The sequence below is a fragment of the Castor canadensis genome, chromosome 13, assembly GCF_047511655.1.
Source record: "Castor canadensis chromosome 13, mCasCan1.hap1v2, whole genome shotgun sequence".
NCBI lineage: Eukaryota > Metazoa > Chordata > Mammalia > Rodentia > Castoridae > Castor > Castor canadensis.
Window position 1 is genome coordinate 77,353,958 of NC_133398.1, and position 12,455 is coordinate 77,366,412.

The 12,455-nt window shown below is 34.3% G+C and overlaps 1 long non-coding RNA gene across 2 annotated transcripts in view; it reads right to left on the bottom strand.

Moving 5' to 3' along the window:
• Positions 1-12,455, bottom strand: part of LOC141415445 (uncharacterized) — a 297,301-nt gene that overhangs the window by 62,664 nt on the left and 222,182 nt on the right. The window lies entirely within an intron of this gene.

Sequence of the window (12,455 nt, forward strand, 5' to 3'; positions counted from 1 at the left end):
TTGTTTTAACTGAATGTTCTATCAAAATCTGATATGATGAAAGATAATTGCATTTCAACACAGAAACTACATGAAGGAAACTGAATCACAATAATTTCATAAGCTCACAGAAATATGAATAAGTGGGAAAATATTTAATCAAATCTAATCTGAGTGATCACAATATTTAAAATTTATAACCATGCATTAATCATTAATTGTGACTAAAGAAAATAATCTGTTTGGTTAATATTTTATTGAGTATTCAATGTAGCATGTTACTATTTTTTACTCATTTTCACTAGTTTAGACTGTGTATATAATTCACTTTTTATAAATAATTCACCTTTTTAGTTGTTTTTTGTAGGTTCCTTAAGGTTTTCTACATGAAAAATTGGATCAAAGAAGCCTGCCAGTTCATCTTAATTTGGGAACACAGTACACTTTCAGTTAAGAGATCAAACATCTCTAGAATAAAATCTGTATTCACCTTATTTTTCTTTAATATATCTATATTATAACACAAATATATGGTCATTTTAATAACTGAAACAAAACTAATATGTGTGCAATAAAATTTTTCTTAACTTCCTTCTCATTCCAATCACTAACCTCTTTCTCTTGCCACTGTGATGGTTCTCTCATGTGTAACCTTCTTTACCCATATAACCCCTTGCCAATATACATCCACATACAGAATTATTTAGTTTACAGATTTGGGTTTATAAACAAAATTGGAATCAGCTAATGTACATTAATCAAATTCCATTGTCATTTAATAGTATAACACGAACATCCATCCAGTTCACACAGCTGTTTCAATTCATTCTTTTCTTTCCTTTTCCTAGAAATAATTATGTTTTTAATGGTGTACCAGTCCTTAATGATGAATATTCAAGTTGCTTCCAGTTTTCTGGACTACTTCAAATAATGTTGCAAAATCATCTTTATACATAAATCTCTTTTGGGTTTCATTTTTGCTAAATTTTTGTCATATATTTTGTCCATTTTATTGTTTCCCTCCAATTCAATTTATTTTAATTTTGTATAATAAGGATAATTACATTTTATTTGTGATATGATTTTTGTTTTCCTCAACTTTAGTGATCACCTATACTCAAACTATCTTCTCCTTTATACCCAGAGTATTTTATACTGAATATAAAATGATAAACTGGTAGATACATAGACAAATACATATCTGTGTGGATTAAATATAGAAATTTTTGAAGGCGTTATGAACTGCATGTTTATATCCTCTCGAAATATATCTGTTGGGGCCCTACTCTCAAATACGATGGCATTTGAAAGTAGGGCCTTTGGAATTAATTAGAGTTAGATTAGGATGGGGCCCTTATGAAAAGAAGCAGAGAGTTAAGATCTCTCTCTTCTATTTGTGAGGAAACCAAGAACTGGACTCTCATCGGACTCTGCAATTGCTGGAGCCTGGATCTTGGACTTCCAGCCTCAAGAACAGTGAGAAATCAATGTTGTTTAATCCACAATGTTGTGTAAGTCTGTGGTGTTTTGTTAGAGCAGCCTTAACTGACTAAAATGAAGAACTCCTTACAATTTACAAACTGTGGTTGCCTCTGAGAACAGGTACTGGAAGGAAGCTACTTTTCCTGGTTGCCTCCTTTTGCTATGAATTCCTACTGTGTTTAAACAGTACTGTATAATGGCAACAGGCTGCCTGGGTTCAAATCTCTGCTCAAACACTTGCTATCTGTGGGAAACTGATCAACATTGGTTATATTCTTAATTTTGTAAAATGAATTTAACAATAGCAAATATATTGAATTTTATTACTACTGAAATAAAATATATAAAGCAGTTAGAATACCAACAGGCATGTCATATTAGCTAGTGTTGTGTCTTTATCAATAGATATATTTTCAGAGGAATATTAAAAATATAGAAATGACTATAATTACAGATGTGATAAGATTTTCAAATGAATCGCTATTAATTTCATGAACTATTACGCATGAGTGTATGAGAAATTCTAAAGAATACAAAAGAATTCTAACCAAGCATTGGACACCCAAGAAATGGGACACATGACAGAAAAATAACGAGCACAGATAGCAAAGAAAAAAAAAACAGGAAATTCAGATGAAGGTTTAAAACTATGCACTTAAACATAAAAAATATTTCCAAAAGGTAAGTAAAAATAAAGATGTTGAAAAGTATTCATAAAGTGTTACAAAATGTATATATAGTGTCCCTATAAGTTACACACATCTCTTTTGTCTTGCCTTTTTTAATTCCCTTTAGAACCAAGACACTTGTTACTTTTTAATTCCACTATAATTACTCTGTTTTATAGTTAATTTTTTTTTGGTGTCCTGTTAGAGAAATCTTCCTTAACCTTCAAATCATGAAGATTGTTGTGCTATCATTTTTCTTGCCATATTTATGTGCGTAGCATACCTATAACTGATTTTTAGAAATGGCATTAGGAAACTTCCTGTGTAACTATCTTAAATAAACAAAAATGTTATTTTCTTTCTTTTACAAAACTGGAGAATAAGAGGGAAGAATAGGTCCTGCCTGCAGGGGCATGGATGCCAATGGAAGGGAGGAAGAGGTGGGGAAAAGGTATTGGGGGTGAATATGGTGCAAATACTGTGTACACATGTATGTAAATGGAAAATGAGACCAGTTGTAACTATTCCAAAGAGAGGGCGAGGGAAGAATAAAGGAGAGTGAAGGAGGGGGTGAATTCAAGTATGATATATTTGATATATTGTAAGAACTTTTGTAAATGCCACAATGTACCACCAGCAAAACAATTTTTTAAAACCCAGCAAAACAATTTTTGAAAACGAGGGACTAAAAAGAAAAAAAGAAGAAGAAGAAGAAATGGCATTAGGCAGGTGTCCATTTGTCCCTGTACAGGCACAAAATTTTCCCTATATCATGTATATTTACAAGATGTTCTTCCCCCACTGTTCTGCAATGTCAGCTTCTTATAATCAAGTGTCTATAAATGTATTCTGATTTATGCTGTCTGCTCTGCTGCAAAGATTTATTCATCCATGTGCCAATGCCACACTTTACATTTTTGTATCACTATAGTAATTACTACTATCTGGTAAAGAAAGTCTTTCTTCTTTCAGCTGCCCAAAATATTATTAGTCTTTTGTATTTCCATAGAAATCATGAAATTAGTTTATAATTTATCTAAAAATAACTCAATCCCCAGTACTACAGAATATTTTTTAAAATAAAAATAAAATTGTGCAGATTTTGATTGGAATTTTACTGACTTTATACTTTAATAGACTATCTTTAAAATACTGTTTTATAATTGTAAACCTAGTATGAATCATCATTTTTAAGGTTTTCTTTAATTTCTCTCAATAACACCTAAAAATTTATTCTATTGCTTCATAAATTTGCTATGTTATTGGTAATGTTTTAATTATTGCACATTGCATCTCTTTAAATTGAATTTCACAACTGATATATACAATATACTTGACTTTTTTGTGTCACTATTTTATTAATTCTAATAAATTTATCCCTGTACTTCACAGTTTTTCCCACGTGCACAATACTTTTTCTCAAAGTGGTATTTTTGTTTGTCTTTTCCCAATCTGTGTATCTTTTATGTTGCAGGTCTTACTAGGCTGGTGGAAGGGTTTTTCCTGGTTTTTGGTTTTTTGTTTTGTGTGTGTGTGTGTGTGTGTGTGTGTGTGTGTGTGTGTGTGTGTGTGTGTCTGCTTAGGGTGGTGTTGTTTTAATAGTAGAAATCCTTTTCTCAGAGGATAAACTTTAAACCCTTTGCTATTAAGTTTATCATTACTCTAACATTATAGAGATAACTTTTATCAGGCTAAAGAATTTCCCTTTTATCCTCGAGTCCCTAAAAGTATTTAATTCTGAATGAATGTTGAATTTTTTCAACTGCTATACTGATATAACCATATGTATGTCAATGTGGTCAATTATAATGACTGATACTTTAAAGCTCTATAGAATAAACTCAAGTAGTTGATGATGAGTAAGGATAGAAATAGATGTAGAGATAGAGATTGTTTAAAAAATCAAAATTTCAACAAAGTGAATTTAAATATTTAATTTGCTTTTTTAGTGATCAGTGAAATGATGCAGCATTTAGATAAGTCACTTTAGTGGGAAAAGCAGAACAATTGGTTTTTGTAAAATAGTTTGAGCAGGAGCAAGAAAACAGCATAATAAAAAAAAACTTTCAGTTGCTTTACATGTAAGTGTTTAAGCAGAAGAGACATCCTTATTGTGATGACTAAAACTTCCCTCTTTAGGGATTTGGTATAATCTTTCTCCTGGTTTTTCCAAAGTTCAGATAAATTAGTATCAGTTTGTGAAAATTACACCAATGATGTTATTTTTACTTAGTCTGTTAGGAACTAGTTCAGGAACTCATTCCAAATCAATGGTCTCACATAAATTTTATTTGAAATATAGAAATGTGTACATCACTGGATCCAATTTTCCAACAAAGGAAAACCCAAGATAAGTTGGATTCATTCTGAATTTTACCAGAAGAACTAATTCCAATGCTCCCCAAAGTATTTCACAAAATAGAAAGGAAAGGATAACTTCCAAACTCATTCTATAAAGCCAGCATTACCCTGTTACCAACACCTGATAGGGATACAATACAAAAAGAAGACTATAGACCAATTTCCTTGATAAATATATATTCAAAAATTTACAATAAAGTACTTACAAATTGAATTCAACAATACAAAAATATTGTACACAATAATCAAGTTGGTTTCATTCTAGGTATGCTAAGATACTTCCATATAGGAAATCAATAAATCTAATACAGCTCATAAATACAATAAAGGATAACAGCCAAAAATGATTATCTCAATAGACATAGAAAAAGCCTTTGATAAAATTAAATATCTCTTCAAGAGAAAAGTCCTGAATAAACTAAGTGCAAAAGGATCATACCTCACCATGATAAAAGTTATATAAGACAAACCCATAGCCAACACTACACTGAATGAGAAAAAACTGAATATATTTCCTCTAAAATCAAGAGTAAGACAAGGGTACTTGAAATTTTAGCCAGTGTAAGCAGGCAGGAAAAATAACTAAAAAGGATACAAATGGAAAAGCAGGAAATCAAATTATCCATATTTGCAGATGATTCCATACTTAAAAGCCTCTAAAGACCTCACCAAAACACTATTAGAACTGAAAAAGAAATTCATCAATGGAGCAGGTTGCAAAATCAACATCCAAAAACCAGTGGTTTTTCTATACAGCAATAATGAACTACTGAGAGAGAAATCAGGAAAATAACCTTAATTTGTTGAGCCTCAAGAACAAAAAAAAAAAAAAAAAAAAACCCTAGGACTAAACATAACCAAAAATGTGAAAGACTTTATAATGAAAAATATAAAGCACTTAAGAAAGAACTTTCCAGAAGATGGAAAGACTGTCATGTTCATAGATTGACAAAATTAATATTGTCAAAATGTCATATTCCTGAAAGTGATCTATAAATTCAATGCAGTCTCCATAAAATACCAATAGCGTTTTTCACAGAACTAGGAAAAAATAATTCTAAAATTCACATGGAAGTACAAAAGACTCAAAATACCCAAAGCAATTCTGAGCAAGAAAAACAGAAATGCTGGAGTCACCACATACCTCATTTCAAGACATACTAGAGAGCCACAGTAACAAAAACAGTATGGTATTGGCATAAAAATAGACACATAGATCAATGGAGTAGTGTAGAGGACCCAGAAATAAATCCATGCAGCTAACAGCCAACTGACTCTTGACAAAGCTGCCAAAAGTATACAATGGAAGAAAGACAGCCTCCTCAGTAAATGCTGCTAAGGAGCATTTAGAAGTCTACATTTAGAAGTCTAAAACTAGATCCCTATCTCTTATCCTGTACAAAAGTAAACTCAAAACAAATGAAGCCCTTAATATAAGACCTGAAACCTTGAAACTACAAGAGGAAACCATGGGAAAAACACTTCAAGAAAATGGCATTGCAATTTCCAATTGCTCTGAAAACAAAAGAAAGAATTGTTCAGCGGAATTACATCAAATTGAAAAGACAACCTAAATAATTGGGAAAAAAATCTTTTCAAGTTATTCATCTGACAGAGGGTAAATACCCAGAACAAAGAACTTAAACAATCTAACAACAAAAGAACAAGCAATCCAATCAAAAAATGGCCAAATGATCTGAACAGACACTTCCCAAAAAGAAGTACAAGTCATCAATAAACATATGAAAAAAAAAAGTTTGACATCTTTAGCTATCAGGGAAATGCAAATCAAAACCACGTTGAAGAAACAGCCAAGATGCCCCACTACCAACAAATAGATTAAGAAAATGTGGTATTTATACACAATGGAATTTTACTCACCCACAAAGAAGAATGAAATTTTGTCATTTGCAAGCAAATGGATAGAACTGGAGAGCATCATCTTAAGTGAAGTTAGCCAGGCTCAGAAGGCCAAAAATTGCATGTTCTCCTTCATATGCAGATTATAGACCTAAAACAAATGTAGTAATATTACGGGACATGGGTCACACACTAAGGGGAGAATGTGCTGGTAGGAATAGGGAAAAGGAAGGAAACTTAAAACTTGAATGTGGTGATGTGCTCACTGTAGAGGAGTGAATAAAGTAATCTTAAACTGGCAGAGGCCACTATGGGAAGGGGACCAGGAAGTAGTGAAGAGGTCTAGTAGAGATGAACCAATGTTGATTGCAATACACAAGTGCATGGTAAGAACGCTAGGAATCTCTCTGTATAGCTATCTTTCTCTCAAACTAGCAAAATCACTATGTCTTTCTTATTGTCTCTTATGTTTTCTCTTCAACAAAACTGGAGAACAAGAAGGCAGAACAGGTTCTGCCTGGAAGAAGAGGGTATGGGGTGGTGGGGTGACCCAAACAATGTATACATGTGAGTAAATGTAAGAACAATTTTTTAAAAAGTTAAAAGAGAAAAAAACATGTTGAGATTCCACCTCACCTAGTAAGCATGGCTAATATAAAAAATAACAAATGTAAGTGACGATTTGGAGGAAAAGGAACCCTTACACACTGTTGGTGGGAATGTAAAGTCTGTATACAAGAGGAATACTTACACACCTGTGTTTTGTGGTAATAATAAAATTGCCAAAATAAAGAAGCTGTGTAAATCCTTGTCAACAGATGAATGGAATGAAAAATATAGTATATATCCACAGTGGAATAACATTCAGCCATAAAGAAGCATAAAACATGCCATTTGCAGGAAAATGAATGGAACTGGAGGACATCATGCTATGTGACATAAGGCAGACACAGAAAGGCAGGAATGGCATGTTTTCTTTCATATGTGGAAACTGAAAAAACAAAAGACCTGAAAGTAGAAGAGGGACTATTAAAGAAGCAGAAGGAAGGAAAGAGAGCAGGAGGAGGGGAGAGAGAATGATGCTTTTAGCCTCTTAGGAAGTGCTGATGTGATCAAAGCATGACATATGCATGTTAATGTCAAAGGAAAGCCTACTTATTTGTACAATTCATATGAATTAATAATACTATTAATAACCAGGCTCTGATGGCTCACACCTGTAACGCTAGCTACTTGGGAGGCTGGGATCAGGTAGACTGTATTTATAGGAATGCACAGGCAAAAATGATTGCAAGACCCCCATCTCAAAAGAAAAAAGTTGGATGTAACAGAGTCCCTGTCATTTCAGCTATGGCAGGAAGTGTAAAATAGGAGGATCACAGTTCAGTCCACCCTGGGAAAAAAGCAAGACACTGACTCCAAAATAAAGTGCAAAAAGGGCTGGAGGTGTGGCACAAGCAGCAGAGTGCCTGCCTAGCAAGCATGAAGGTCTAAATTCAAGCCCTGTACAGACAAAAAAAAATGATTTTGTGTCCAGATTATCCTACCCCTATAATATTAGTAAAAGTATATAACTTCTTTCATTTGTTGATTGGCATAATTTGTTTCATTTAATATCTACTTGAGTTCTGAATTTACTTGACACCATCTGAATCTGGGATTTTTGTTTCAGATTACAGAAAAAGCTGAATTTGTTTCTTTAAGGAAAGTAGCTAAGCACTACTCAGCTTTTAAAACTATTTTCCTTAAAAATATCTTATGGATTTGCTCATTTTGTCTAAATTTTTCAAATGGATATGATAAAATTTTTCTTACTTTTTAGTGTCTCTAGTTTCCGTAGTGATACTGATATTGGATGCTTATGTCTTGTTTCTATTTTATTGATCTATCTCACTAGATATTTTTCAATATTTAAATCATTTCAGAGTCATCTTTTCACACTGTATTTTTCTTTTCATCTAACAAATTTCTCTTCTTATCTTTATTATATCCATTTCCACTTTTTGAGTCTATTTTATCCACTCTCAAATTTCTTCAAGTATATACTTACTGAATGTCTGTTACTATTAATTTTTAATAACATTTATGAAGAATAAATACTAAATGTAAATCAAACCTGTCTAATAGCTAGGAAAATAATCATATCACCCAGTTCCACTTCTTTGATTTATTATTGTGCTTAATTATAGTAATGTGCTTTGTATTACTAACCTACCTATGAATCATGGACACAAACTTCATATGTTCATTTGCTAATGCTTTATGTAAGTGGGATTGGTTGGTAGCTTTTGTTGTTTCATTTTACTTTTAAGGTTTTATTGAATTCATAATAGATTTTTAAACTGTATATACATGCATATATTTGATAGTGCTGAACTCAGGGCCTGGCTTGCTAGGCAAGTGATCTACCACCTGAGCCACACCTACAGCCCTTTTTGCCTTTAGCTTTTCACGTAGGGTCTCAAGCTGAATTTGCCTGGGCCATCCTCAAACCAATGTAATTTTATATTCATGTTTAGTTCTGGTAAATTCACCTGACATCATCAATTTTTTTGTCATTAATGTCTTTAAGGTTTTAAAAATTATTTACACAGAATTAATACTCTCTTATTCCATGTTTATCATTTCTTAAAAATTTTTGCTAGCTCTTTTCTTCTTTGGTCACATAAAGCCAAATCTATTTATTTCATTGTTTTTTAACTTTTACACAAGAATTGGTTCTGAAATAAACATAATACTTTCTTTTGGGTGGGTGACATATTTTAGACCATTGATTTCTGTTTCCTAAATACTTTAGATGTAGATATAATTAATTTATTTTTATTCTTTGGATCTTAATCATATAGCTACTTACACAATATTCTGGAACAATAATGGTCTCAGTATATGAAGATCATCTGTAAGATGTCATGAATATGAAGAAACAGAGACAGAAAGATCCAGGATTACTGAGAGAACAATTTTTGGGGAACTTAGTAACAGAAGCTTAGTCTTGAAAGCAGCAAGACCAGTAGATCCTTGTGTTTAGTGTCAGAAGAGACTTCCGTCAAAATTGGTGGAAAAAATGACTTCATCTAAACCCAGAATGTACCTTTTTCATCTTTGATATCAAGGACAACAAACCCATTCCTAGCACTGATGGCCACATGGTCTGGTTTAAAGCTCCACATATATGCTAAGGGTTTTTGCCTGTTAATTGCATGCTGGGAAACTGTGGAGAAAATGAACTTAAAAAAATAAATGACAATCTTGTATGGCATTGTGTTTTCATTTCTTGTGTGATGTACATTATTAGAGTTTTTGTAATTAAAGGGGAGATGCTTTAATACTCTCTATTACTTTATTTTTCTCCTTTTTTTGACTTTGTTGTTAGTTTCCTTTTTATTATTATTGCTGTTCACCTCTGATGGACAATGAATATGGAAACCCCAAAGCCACTTCTGTGACTTCCACTGCCATTTCTGTGGCTTGTGAAGACCCAGCGTCACCTGCCGCCACCTGTGTGCAGGAGGTGGGGAGACCTGACCCTGGTCAGGGCAGTCATGGTCTCCAACATAGAACTTGAGAGTTGTGGGGCTCAAAGGGGGCAGCCAGGGTTTGTTGAAGCAACCCCAGAAGGGCAATGGATCATCCCCCAGGTACTCAGGGCCCACCAGGTGTACCAAAAACAACCTTTTTAGGAAGCAGCTCCACAGCAACCACACTGCAAAGCCTCCTGTGCTCCATCTCCTTTGTGGGGGTTCTGAGCCTCAGTCATTCATGCCACTGTTGCCATCTTCTTTAAGCTCTAAACACAGCCACAGTCACCATATGATGGCTTCTGAGGTCATTCCTGCATCCTGTCCTGATCCTTCACTCCACAGAGCCATCACCCCATGCATCTGTTCTCTCCATAGCCATGCATCAGTGCCGGGTCCTGATCTATCCTGGGCCGTGCAGGCATGCAGGGAAATCCACAACCAGGCCTGCTTGCAGGCCTAGTTGACCACAGAATTACATCTGAGACCAGCCTACATCTCTGCAGGCAGGCAACCAGGCCAGACCCTGTTCTCCACAGCAGTGCAATTGTCTCTGGTCCACATCACCATGTCAGTGTGCCTATTCACGCTTGGATCTCCACAGTCCAGCTGTTCTGCCAGTTGGCCTTCTCAACAGCTATGCATCTCAATTTTGCCCTGTTCTCCATAGCTGTGCCACCAGGGCTGACTCTGATGTCCCCAGCCTTGCCAAATGTGTAGGCCATTTTCTCCAAAGCCATTCATTTGCAAAGTCAAATCAAGTCCACACATTATTTTATAAGGGGAATTTATTTTGTTTACATTATATTTGGTGATATTTTATGATATCTCATTTTATTTTACTATTTCTATTTGGAATGCAAATGAGATGGTGGTGAAAGTGGCTGAAATATTCTATCAGAGTAAGAAACTGTAAAGTACCTTAAGGACAAAGAGCAAGGACACTTTAGGGACAGTTACAGGAAGCAGCACGCCCTTAGTCTCCAAGGTTCCTGCCTCCCCATAGGAGCAAAAAGTTGTTGTGAATTATCAACTGAATGAAGTGATCATTCTTCTGTGCTTTTGAAAAAGAATTTTCACTTTGCCATGGCCATAAAACTTAGAAAACCTGGCTCCTTTCCTAACTGCTCACCAGATACAAGAAACTGGTACAAAAAGCCTTAATAGATGCATTAAGTGCGTAGGGAGAGAAAAGTAGAGAGAGGATCCATATTCCACATGTAACATCTCTCAGCTGAACCAAACCTAAGGCCTTTCTGAAGTCAATTTCACCAGTCCTCTTTAATAGTTGTAACCTTGATTTCTGCTTCATCTGAGTTCTCTCTTCCTTCTCTGCTTTCTTTTTGCTTTTGCATTTGCCTGTTATTTCTTTATCAATTTTTTTAAAACTTTGACTTTTCTCTGCCACTTTATTGTATGTATCTTTTTTTAAAAATTGAATTTTCTTTGTGTTACACTACGCTGATTATTTATTTGAGAAAAGCAGTTACTCAAACTCGTTGAGATATTAACATACCAGGTATTTAACACAATTGCTACTTAGAAAATTTTATTGTTTTTTCTTCTTTGCTTTTCATTAATTTTGCCAACCTAGTCAACTTTCTCTTCATTTCCTCTCCCTTCATTTCCTCCTGTTGATTTTATAGTACTTCTATGCACTTTAATTTTGCTAGCAGTCATAATTAAGCCTATACTACTCCACTACTTAATCAAAGTAAGTAATAACTATGGTCTTTCTGTAAAATCCTTTGTTACTCTTCCTATCGCCTGTAATTTCACTGAATTAAGTGCCTTAGAACCTAGATTTTGCATTAATGGAGCAGTATAAGACAGTAGAAAAGGACTCGTCTCATATTTTATAAACATGTATGTGCTAAAAAATAAAAATATCATTGTTTTTACAAATGCCTAGAAAAATTTCATGTAAATAAAGGTCCTAGAATAAAGCAAGATATAGAAACTGTTTGTAGGCCACAGTCCCAAGGGACAGGCCATCTAACTGGGTTTGCATGTTCAGAGCACAGGCTTGCTCACCAAGATAAGCAGGAAGGACAGAGACCACCCAGGTTTCTGAAATATGGAATTGAAAACTCTACCCATCTGCTTGAAGAAGCAAGATGAAAACTGCTTTCTTCTCTAGGGCATGGATAAAAACAGATTCATGTGTTAGAGATTAAAAACCCAAGAAGTTACTTCTTCTGATGAGCTCAAACTGGGTACAAACCACCTGGGGATTCATTAAAATTCAGGTCCTGACTCAGTAGGGCTCAAGATTCTGCTTTTCTAGCAGGACTCCCACATTTCAAGTAGCAAGTGTGAGTATGCATGAACTCTACCTTTGAAAACAGAGACCTCAAGCAATAGAATTACTGTAAAAGCTAACCTGAAACAAGCCTAACTTGCAGAAGCAAATGTCAACCACCTTGCAGGTCACAAAGATCAGCTGAAACAAACATTCTCCTCTAGGCTGATTTCAGAGTCAAATGTAACAAACCACACTAAGGAACCAGTTAGCAAGGTGTTATTCAGCTTTCCACCACTATAACAAGTGTCTTAATCAACTTATCCAGAACAAAGGATGATGTTG